This window comes from Lactuca sativa, chromosome 3 (assembly GCF_002870075.4).
Source record: "Lactuca sativa cultivar Salinas chromosome 3, Lsat_Salinas_v11, whole genome shotgun sequence".
Classification (NCBI taxonomy): Eukaryota; Viridiplantae; Streptophyta; class Magnoliopsida; order Asterales; family Asteraceae; genus Lactuca; species Lactuca sativa.
This window is the reverse complement of record NC_056625.2, coordinates 40,353,615-40,365,281: the sequence shown is the minus strand read 5'-3', so window position 1 is coordinate 40,365,281 and position 11,667 is coordinate 40,353,615.

The window sequence follows — 11,667 nt, the reverse complement described above, 5'->3', positions numbered from 1 at the left end:
TAGTTTATGTTATATATTTTCTCAGGAGTATAAAGTACAATTACTCAAGAATAATTACTGTTTTATATTGTTTTCCCGCTAGTGAACTAGATTATACCGAATTGTGAGGCGCTACTTCAATATTGTACCCTTAGGTGTACGGGGATAAATCCTTTTAGTATAACCAGAGTCTCCTGGAAGGGGAGCGTGAGATTTGTGAATAGATCTATTCGGGACTGACAATCCCTTATCAGAACTGTTAGCTACAGTTAGGCAGGAATGCCTGTGGTGAACAAATGTCATTTAGCTTAACGCCTGAAGAACGTTATAAAGGTCTCTCAACCATATCAAGTATGGTTATACGACTTGCAAATAATTATAAACAAACTTTGGTTTACGGACTCTACTCTTCTTTGTTTTATTTTGATTAATAAAACTAGTTTTATAGACACACTGATAGTAATCAGGGATTCCTAAAGTTGCATCTCTACCTCTAGGACGGTTAACCTGTTTTTAGGGAAAATATGGGATTTTCCCAAGATAACACCGGTATTTCTAAAACTAATGGTTTATTTTCTACTAATATATACTCTCTCAACACTACTTTTCATAAGAAAATATGGGATTTTCTTGAGGAACTCTTTTCAAAAGAATCAAAGAACATTTTTCCATTAAAATTAAATACTTATGAACTCACCAGTCTTTTGCTGATATTCTTTAAAACTGCTTGTATTATCAGGGAATCGGTATACAGGTACTTCTTGGATTTAGAGGTGCCAGAGCAATAAGAGTCATGTTTTTATATTCTATATACTTTAGGAGTAACTAGATAATAGCCCGCGTTAAACGCTGGAAACGCATAAAAAAACATATAATCGTTTATAGATATTGTATAATGATTATAAAAAAATATATGGTTATTGGGATTATTGAAATGTGTAAAAAATACATTGAAAACGATAAATATATATAATCATTGAAAGATCTCTTTGTAGACATCATTTTTTGTTTTATTAGTTGAACGACTTTCCTCGTCTCATATAGTTATGATATTTATATATTTATAAGTATTTTAATTAGACGTTCATTGCATAATAATATTACCTAATTTAAACATATATTGACAACCAATATACCGTTTTTTCTATTGCATTAAATATTGACAACTATTTCATTTATTCAAATAAAGTTATGTAATATAATTTATAAAATGTTAAATGTTATATAGATTTAATTTTAGTATATCATCAATGGAGATTCTTTTCTAAATCATGATTGGTTTATTTAAAATTGATTATGAATATAAATGCTAGCTTTTATGTTTGTTCTTATTTATTTAGTGTTCGCAGGAACTTTGCATTCGTTTTGGCGCAACTTTGAATAATTTTAGTATACCATCAATGTAATTTGATATATCTTTCAATTATATGAAATATCAAATAATGACATTTCATTACTATTGTGATAATTTAGTTTATATATTGTATTTTTACTAATCTTAACGGTCTTATTTTTTCTAATAACCGTAACGCTTTTACTAAATGTACTTTTTACAAATCTCCTAATATCTTATAATTTTTATCTTACTTTATAATTTTTCATAACTATGTTATTTTCAAGATTGACTGCTTTAATAGTGTTTTTTTTTCAGTCTATTTAATTTTATATTTCATTGTACAACATCATCGTTTGTATGTATTCTGAAATTTCACTTTAAAAATGCTTAATGTTTACACCTTGATATAAATTTTTTTAATAAACTCATGTAATAATTATGGAATATATATCTCATTTTAATTAACATTCACTTCCTTTATTATATCAAATTCCTCATTAAACGGATATATTTTTGGAAATTAATAATTATAATAGGGCAGCATTATCTAAGACGTAAATGTTTGATATACTTTTGGAGAAACAAAATCAGGATCATTAAAAAAAATTATATAAAGAAAATACAAATTTAAATTTGTTGAAATTATAGATGAAATTACTGGCGAAAATTTATTTTGGAGGGAGTTGTATTTTGTAAGGTATAATAATATTACAAAATTTGAAATATCTATATTTGTTGTGTAAATTAATAAATTTTATTGTTACTATATAAAAATAAAAAAGTAGGTTGATATGATATACAAAAACACAATAATTTCAATGATATTTTAAAATCATATCAAAATTAACCGAATTCTTATGACATAAAAATAAAAAAAAAATCATAATCATCTCTAATATATAAAAGTAACATTTTTGTAATTAATGTCAGTTCCCAAGATAGTTAATTTTTGTTTTGTTAAAGGTACCTAATATCTTTTCATGTTTATTTGAAAAGTTTCAAAAAAATAGTTAACTGATTTCATGTAATTTGTGACAAAGAAAATCGAAATATATGAATACATACATTTGATATAGGAACAAAAAATAATCGAAAAAAATATAAAAAGCGAAAGAAAGTACTGACCTTCTAGCTCACAAGAACGAATGTTTATAACAGAGAATGATGATGGAAGTTATAAGCCATATTAACGATGTTATAGAAGAATGTTTGAAGAAAAGAAACGATTGAAAATAAATGTGAGCCGCGGATTCAATGATCAATCGTATATGTATGTGATAATTTGAATATGATTTTTCGGTATTAATAATTTCCTAATAAAAAAAGATTTTATATTAATGGTTTACTAATATAAATGGATTTATATTAATGGTTGATATTAAGGTCTTGATTGAAATGATTTGTTAGTAATATGTTTTTAAAATTGACCATATTAAAATCTTCATAACTGAAAATTCAAGATGTAAAATATGGAAAGCTTTTATTTGAATTAAATACATTCCATTTCAACGAATGTAAGTTATTGATTGATGATTGGAAAGCATTTATTGGAATTAAATACATTCCATATGGGGAAGATGATGTCAGCAATTTGATCTAAGGGTGGAAAAAATAAGATTGAAATACAATCAATGGTCCAGATTATTTAAGATGATATCATAAGGTTTCTCTTTTAGTAATATTTAAGATTAAAACAAGTTTCAGATTGATGTAAACACTTTTCATATATATATATTCATTGTAATGGTTGTGTTACTATGATTGCTATTGTATAATGGTTGTGATGCTAAACATGACGTCCTCTACCTCGGAACGTTTATGTCATCCTGGTTTTGGGGTGTGACATCTACTACAATAAAGGATGTGGTGCATGCAATCGACCGAATGCTAGGAGAGATGTCTTGTATGCTTATTGTATGAGCTTGTAGACTTGCATGCTAGTTCTAGTGAGCCAATGATAGGTTGGCCTAATATGTAATGCCTTGTAGCCTAGGAAGCATGTGATGCTGGATTGGGTACGGTTTGGATCTTTATTCGACCTCCACATGTCTTATGGTAACCTACTACGTAGTTAAATATTTGTTAAAGAAATTGACATAAGTAATATTGAAGGATGTCAAAGTATGTGGTATTCATACATGCAGTACAATCAAATCAATGAAGCAGACATACATACGATATACAATCAAATCAGTGAAACAGACCTCGTTGCATCTGGATGTCCTTATCTCGATTTGTTTTTATCCTAATTGGCATTTATGCTCGTGTAGACATAAACCTTGTAACGGGAGGTGTGGAGTTATTCAATACCACGGGGAAGGAATTTAGAATTCAACTACAAAATATTATGCAACTCTAGTGAACTTTTAAGGAAAGTAAACGTTTTTCCCGGAAGCGATAGGGGTTAAAGGTAGTTGATGCAAAAGTAGAGAATCTGAATATAACCTTGAGGTGTGTTTGATTGATGCACTGTGAGCATAAACATTGTGATTTGGCGTGTAGCTCGATGGAGAATATAAGTAGAAAGAACAATAATGACTATCTTCTATTTTTAAACACTTATGAGTTATTGATGATCGTGACCAAACCTAGATGTATATGAAGAAGGTGCAAAAAAAAGTATTGGGTGGTAGTTGGATTAGAACACATGAAATGCATAAATAGGATTAAATGATTGGTTCTTGTGTTTAACCTTTTCTATTTGTTTCAGAATAAACATGGTCTTTTATAGTTATGAAAGTATAGCTTTTTAAGGCTACTTTTAATTATTGATATAACATTAACATTCAAAATTATGTTGAATCTAGTCTAAAGGAAACAAACCCAATCATGGAGAATAATGCTATTGTAATAGATATAATGGGACCACGTGGTTAGTTAGTATCTTCCATGCAATCTCGTCTAGACGAACGATATGGTTTTTGTTTATTCTTTGATGTACAATTTATCATTTGAACGTTTTTTCAATTTTTTTATCAGGATCCAAATGATGATATTTTAAAATTTTAGATAGCAAAACTTTATTTCTTATCTGCAAATGATTCATAGATGTTGGCATATGAATGATATAAAAGCAGCAATTGAGAGTACATATTGGTTCACATGTGCTTTTATTGATTCTATTGATTTGTTGATGTGGCACACCAAAAACTTAATGAAAAAAGAAACACTTTTGTGCGTCAAAAAGAAACACTTGTATATAGCTTACCAAATTAATCATTTTTAGCTAAAAAAGCACCAACACCTTAAATGATGTAAAATAAAAAACTGATAGCCAAACCCTTAGAAGTAATAATCATTTGAAATTCTAATTAATATAAACTCTTGTGTTAAGTATCGTGTTGACTTATAGGTTGTTGTGAGTAGAAACGATGGAGTCTAGAACAATAATTACGTGACCATACTCCGCAAAAATCTGTATAATGGTCTGCAGCATAAGTGGAAGGATAAAGTGCATCAAAACTAATGGTCGGTTCCGCCATAAAATACTTACAATACTGTCACACCCCCGAACCAGGCGGCGGAAACGTTCGGGAGCTGTAGTGACTCAATTGAATACCATAACATTGAATATATATGAAACGTAACAACATTCGTCACCATACATTAATATAATACAACCAATAAAGTTTACATGAAGTACATTGTTTAAACATTACATTCCCAAAAATAAATTGTTCGATTCGTTAATAAGTAAACTGCAAGCCATCACTGAGTACATTTTTCTTTGATTCACTGCTTACCTGAGAATACAAGTATTTTGAAAAAACGTCAACATGTGAAATGTTGGTGAGTTCATAAGCGGTATTTGAAAAACAATGTTTCGTGTCGTTTGAAAACCACCAGAAAATCCGATATTTTCATTAAACTTGTATACATTTCGAATCCGTATGTATTGAAAAACCCTAGGAAAACCCGATGTTTTCCTAATTCTTTGAATTCCATGAATTTACATTGAAACCATTACAACGCGTAAAGTTATCAATCCCAGGCGACGTTGGATTATTTTTGAGCATGATTAATTGCTACAAACACGCGTTACACAAACGACCAGTTTATAGCTATACTAACGATCCCGTAGGCGTCGTCCGTACTAATCACGTTATCCAACCGCCCTGACTACGTGTAGTCCCACATCCGAAGAGAAAGAGGACACGAAGGCCCCGATGACTCCATTAACCGGTTGGGGATAAAAAAAAGGTACGAGGGGTCCCTGACCCGCCTCGCATGAAATATCGACTTTACTAGCAATACCAAAGGACCCTTGGGGACCAATAGTATACAAGCCATTGAAAGTCCTTTTACGTTGTGTTAGATCGGTAAAACCCAACACTTCGTAAGGTAGAAGTCTTCGGGCCTTAAGATCAGGTCATTGGGCTAGCTAGGCCCAACAAGCAAGATTTTACACTTTGGGGCCCAAAGATGGTGCGTAGACGTCTGTGCACACTCGCATGTATATTGAATTCCCAAACGTTACTTGTATGAATCGAGATATCGTCGCGTTAGTAGTTTCGGGTTTTTATTGGTTCGAGACCGAACCAATTCGTTTAGCAACGACTTTTGGTATTGTTGTGTATTGTATTTCGTCGATAGTCGCAGTGCCATTATTTGATCAATTTGCGTGTATTGAATTAGCCTTGGAAGTTTTCTGTTTTCAGCCCCTCATTGTTTGTAAAATTTACTTTTTCAACCCTTTAATTAAATAACTTTCCGGTTTGGTCCTTAAATCATTTTTCTTGACATTTTAACACCAAAAATTATTGAAATTAATATTTTTTAGCATATTTTTCATTGAAAACAGTTTAAGTCCCTGAAAATGCAGTTTTCTCGGTTATAACCCCTCTTTTTCGCAATTTTGACAATTTTGGCCCAAATTGGAAATTTTTTGCAAATTTGGTCCTTTTTAAATTTAAAAAGCATTTTAAACCTTTGAAAAGGACTTGGAACACTAATAGTCCACTGTTTTACAGAAAAACACAGTTTTGGCCCTCCAAAACAGAAAATTTCGCATAATGGGCCTTATTGGGCCGAAAATGTCATTTTTAGCTCATTAAGCTTGAAATTTATGTTTTTAATCCTCCAACAAGCATATTTTCAGAAAATACATTATGGAAACTGTTTTGGCTCATCTCCCCCATCAGATTTCGAAATATTTCAATTTGGGCCCTTTAACTTTATATTTTTAGCATTTTATGTCCAAAAATTGAGTTTTTAGCCCAAAGAAAATGTTACTAAGCCATTTAGCTATTTTTCTTGGAACACTTTGTATGTAGGAATATACTTGATGCTAGTATCATTTAACATAAGGTATATCTCGGTTTTGAGGGGTTTTATGGCTAGATCCAACATTATAACACACAAAAAACACACATATAAGCATGGAAATCATACAAGGCATACAAAACATATATAGATCTACACTTTCACTTGTATTCCCCCCCCCCCCCCCCACCCCAAAAAACTCATAAAAACAGAAAATAGGGGGTATGAAGCTCACCTTGGGTGTGGCCTCGGTTTTGGAGAGAAGATGGAAGAAAAATGAAGTGATTTTCGGCCCTAGCACCTTTCCTTGGTAGATCTCGAGTTTGGTGTGCTTCTAGGATGCAAGATCACGATTTTGGCATGGATTAGGAAAAGATTTTGATGACAAAAAGAATCTAAGTCATAGATCCACACATAATCTTACCTTAGATGAAGAATTTGTGGAAAATTCCTCTTGAATGCTTCCTAAATTTCGAGATCTTTGAGTGGAGAGGGAGGAAGTTTTCTTGAGTGTTCTTGAGAGATTTTGTGAGATGTGTGTGTGTTTGAGATGGCCGAGAGTGAGGGAGAGGGGGAGAAGAAGAGACCTTGAGGTGATGTTTGCATGGAAGAATGAGATATAATGCATGGATAACCATGAGGTAATAGTGAGGTGTCACTTGAAAGTCAACTTTCTTCATCTCCTCTTGGGTTTGGGCCTTGGGCCGAGAATCTTGAAGGAAAAGGAAAATTTGGGCTTTTTGCCTCTAAGCCCAATATTAGAGTTAATTTGGGTGAGTTTTAACATAAAAGAATATAGTATGATTTTTACATTTTTGTTGGACTAGTTTAGGTTATTCATGTATCAAAGCTTTTAATTCATTTCATTCTAGGCCCAACATGGCCCAAAATGTTGAAATAAATTAATGTGGGTCCAATTAGAGCCCAATTAGGGTTCTAAGCCCATGATAGTCAAATTGGAAGCTTATTGGTCCATTTGGATCCTATAAGGAAGTTCTAGTCCAAGGTGGACCTAAATAAGAACTTATAGAGTTTCCAATTGTTTGATGACTATTTGTAGTACTTGTATGATGTATTTGATTGAAGTTTTTGATGTCATAATCATAGGTGTCACACATGTTCTTAAGTTTTTGATTCACATTAACTTGAGTGTATAGATTACATGACACAAAATTTCCAGTTGTGACAAATACAGCTGGCAAAAGACTTACGTCTATTCCCATGATATCAACATACTTTCATTTTTGTACTGAAACATGTTACAAATTAAAAGTTACAAGTATATTCCTAGTGTATGTAGGTAAAGAAATGTTATTATGGGTGAAAAATGATAGGACATTGTTGTTACCAATAAGAACTAATGTGCATTCTATAAGTTTCATGTTGTATATTTGCTATTACCATTAAATTTATATAAGTATATTGCTATTATGGATAGAAATACAAGTACATTGTCATTATGCGTAAAAAATAGACTTAATTTCCTAATAATTACCTTTATTAACCTATACGAGCAATGTACTTTCATTTCATTATCGATAATGTCGTACTTAACCTGAAACCCTATAAGATGATTACGAATGTTCCATATTGCTATTATTGAAAAAAAAAATATGTACATTGCTACTATGGGTAAAGAAATAGATTGCAATTTATAAGTTTCGTGTCACATATTGGTATTACTAGTAAATAAATGCAAGCACGTTGCATAAAAATGTATAAGTACATTGTCTTTATGGGTAACAAATAAAGTACATTGCCTAATTAAGTTGTGAAAAAAATAAAACGAAAAAATGACATTTGACCCTTGAAAAATAAAAAAATAAAAAAAAATCCGTAGGTAATATGTAGGAAAATACCTACGGATTACCTATAGATAAAGGTAATCGGTAGGTAATCCGTAGGTATTACCTGCAGATTACCTACGTCTTTTTTTTTTATTTTTCTATTTTTCAAGAGTCAAATGTTGATTTTTTTTTTCATTTCATTTTTTTCACAACTTTATTATACTTTGATTGTTTTGTTTTAACCAAGTTATATATAACATAAACTCACATACAAACGTATGTATCATTAGAACCCATTACTATATACATAATAAACAAAAAGTTATCTATGTTTGTACTTAAGGCACAATTAACATCATTACAAAAATACATAATATACTAAATATTATTATTTTTTAATTGTTTGTGTGTTATATATGTAAAAACAAAACGATAAAAAAAATAGTTGTAAGACTCAAATAATGAAACATAATAATAATAATAATAAATTTATTTCATAGCTATTTTGTAGCAATTTTGTAGTCATTCTCTTCCATCGATAGTCTGTAGCTAATCTGTAGCGAATTACCTACGGAATATCTACGAATTTAGTTATGTCGCTATTCCGTAGCAATTTTATAGCTAATTACTAACGGAATACCTACGGATTTTCGTTTGTAACTATTCCGTAGCTATTTTGTAGCGATTCTGTTACTAAATTAGGGTTTTTCATTCCGTAGGTATTGTGTAGGTTTACTACAGAAATTTTCCGTAGCTATTTTCCTGTAGCAAAAGCCTTTGTTTTTTAGTAGTGTATTACCCTCCTAAGTCATTATTCCTATTACTATGTATGACCCGTTGGGCTTTATTAATGCCCAATTTTTAGCTTGAAGTTAACCTTAACAAGGAAAAATACAAAAATTGTTACATGAGTAAAAACAACATTATATAAAATGAGTTTTTTTTACATAATGTATTTGTATAATGGATTGATGATTTGAGATGATTTACGTTAAAAAAAAAAAGTTAAAAAGCATATGGTATTATTCCCAAACTTTAGGTTTGGACTTTGGAAGAAAGGACTCATTTCATATTGAAATGAATTGGAGCGTCCAACACTCAAAGGCATTTTAGAAGTTTTATCAAGCACATTTGTCTCTTTATGTTTCCAAAACCTCACCTTGCGTTTCCCCAAAGTAACAAATTATTAACATTCACCTAATATCATTAACATTCACCTAATATAAGTGGCGGAGTTATATAACGTAGTGTGGTACTACAACATCCAAAAAATATTATTATTATTATTATTATTATTATTATTATTATTATTATTATTACTCCCATCTAAAGGGATTGTACCATGTTTTAATGCATGAGATTAGATAACTATATAAAATATATTTTTTCCAATTGATATAGCAAGTGTAGAGAAAATAAGTTGCGAAATAACATAGATGATCAACTTTTAAATGATTGTTTAGTCATTTTTATTTAAAATGATGTGTTTCTACAAGTTCTCAATGACGATATTATTGATCAATTTCGATCAATTTCAAGATATTATGGCTATACGGATTCAATTGTAACTTTTGCTTAAATTATATTTTTATGACTTTAAATATTAGTAAATATTAGGAAATTCTTTGCAATTATTATTTTAAAATGTTTGCATCCGGTATGAAATTTTTTGGTTCGTTTGATATTATTCTTGCGTGACCTCATGAAAGCATGCATCTATATATAATTATACTTTTTCATGCATCTAAAGCATTCTATTTACTTTTTCACTCATGCGTGTTGAACGTGTACATAAAACAAAAAAAAATTATGAGGAAACATACATTTAGAAAGATCCCGACAATTCCAAACCATGTCATTGTTCAATGACGTAACTATGGATCATTTTTTTCATATATATTTATTTACAAAAGTACATCTACAATTATACTTTTTCAAGACCAGGGCGAAACTAGGGGTGGTCCATGGTGACAACGGCAACCCCTAACTTTTCTGGCTGCAGTGGAAAATTTTTCAAAAATTTTCGAAAATTTTATTTTTTCTATTATCATGCAACCCCTAACTCTCCCGTGCAACCCATACTGTAAAATCTTGCGTCCGCCCTAATAATCAAGATCCGAGTATAAAATTACCGATAGAAAAAACTATCAAGTTTTTTTGAAGTGTTAAAACTATGAATAAGATGTTTATTGTTTTGATTTTTGGGTTAATGACTTAATGTCACACATAACGTATATTATTTGTAAGTATATAAACTCTTTAGTAGAAGTATCAATAAGCACATATTAAAATGTACATAATTACAACTTTCAAAGCATTTTGTTAAAAATACATAAATTAAGAAAAGAATAACTTATTTAAATGGTTTAAATAATTTTTACTTTTACGAAACTATTAATAAACACTAATTAAAATATATATATATATATATATAATTACAACATTTTATTTTTGTTTCCATGATGAGAGTCAACTAGTCAAGTGACTAAGTGAAATTTCACAAAGAATGTCTATGATTAAAACTCAGACACACTCAAAATATTACTAGTGTTTTCAATTGACTTCTAACATGGACCATTTAGATGGTACAATTTTTCATGTTATTTTATTTGATCAAGACTATATATATATATATATATATATATATATATATATATATATATATATATATATATATATATATATATATATATATATATATATATATATATATATATATATATATATATAATTTCATTACTTTGTCTGGTTTGATATCATCATCTTGTACTACACACTTGAAAGAAATATTTTAATTTGTACAAATTACATAAATTATATTTCAAAAAGAAAATTTAAGGTTCAACCACGAAGTTTATGACTGAATAAAGTGGACTACTACTAATTCAAAACTTAATTACAAATCAATGTCCGAAATAATTATTCTATATAATTTAAAAGTAATAAATTTTATAAATATTAAAAGTCACATGATAAATATTCAATCTATAAGTTATAATACTTAATACACAATATATTTTATTTAAAGAAATCGGATCAAGTGGAACAAAACCCGGACCGGATAATGCCCAAGCACTTGGTGCCGTTTGACCGGTTTTAATTTTTTTTCCTTTTTTTCTTGGATTGATTGAATTGTGTTTCCGTTACATTGGGAGAATTGGGTATTGGTTGTGGTTGGAAAGATTGTTGGTATACAAAAACGGATTGATAAGGTTGTTGGAAATTAAATTGTTGTTTGAAAGGTTGTTGGAAAAGTGGTTGTTGTGGGATAAGGGAACTTTGGAGCAAGCATATGAAACCACC